Below are 516 nucleotides of genomic sequence, written 5' to 3' on the forward strand. Positions count from 1 at the left end.
AGGTGGCATCTCTAAGTAGTTTCAATTTGCACTTTCCTGATGATTAGAAATGTTGAATATTTTTTAAATATTCATTGGCCATTTGAATTTCAGTTTTTGAAACTGTCTATTCAGTTCATTAACCCATTTGCGGATTGATAGTTTATTTCTTTGGCATTTAATTTTGGCAGTTCTTTGGAAATTCTGGTATTAGCCCCTTGTCTGAGCTAACACTCCCATTCTGTGGGCTGAGTCCTCTGTTAATTAATGCCATTACTGTGCAGAAATGTTTTAATTTCATGTATTCCAATCTGTTGCTACTTGGAGGTAGGCCCTGTGTTATCGATGCTCTGTTTAGAAACTTCTTACCTACTTCAATATTCTGAAGAGTACTCACTGTGTTTTAATCTAGAATTTTCAGCATTTCAAGTTTTAAAATTAAGGTTTTTGATCCATTTAGAATTGATTTTTACATACAGTGAAAGATGTGAATCTAATTTCAGTCTTCTGGCAGTAGATACTAATGAATTCATATAT

This window comes from Nannospalax galili, unplaced genomic scaffold (assembly GCF_000622305.1).
Source record: "Nannospalax galili isolate Female #2095 unplaced genomic scaffold, S.galili_v1.0 scaffold128, whole genome shotgun sequence".
NCBI lineage: Eukaryota > Metazoa > Chordata > Mammalia > Rodentia > Spalacidae > Nannospalax > Nannospalax galili.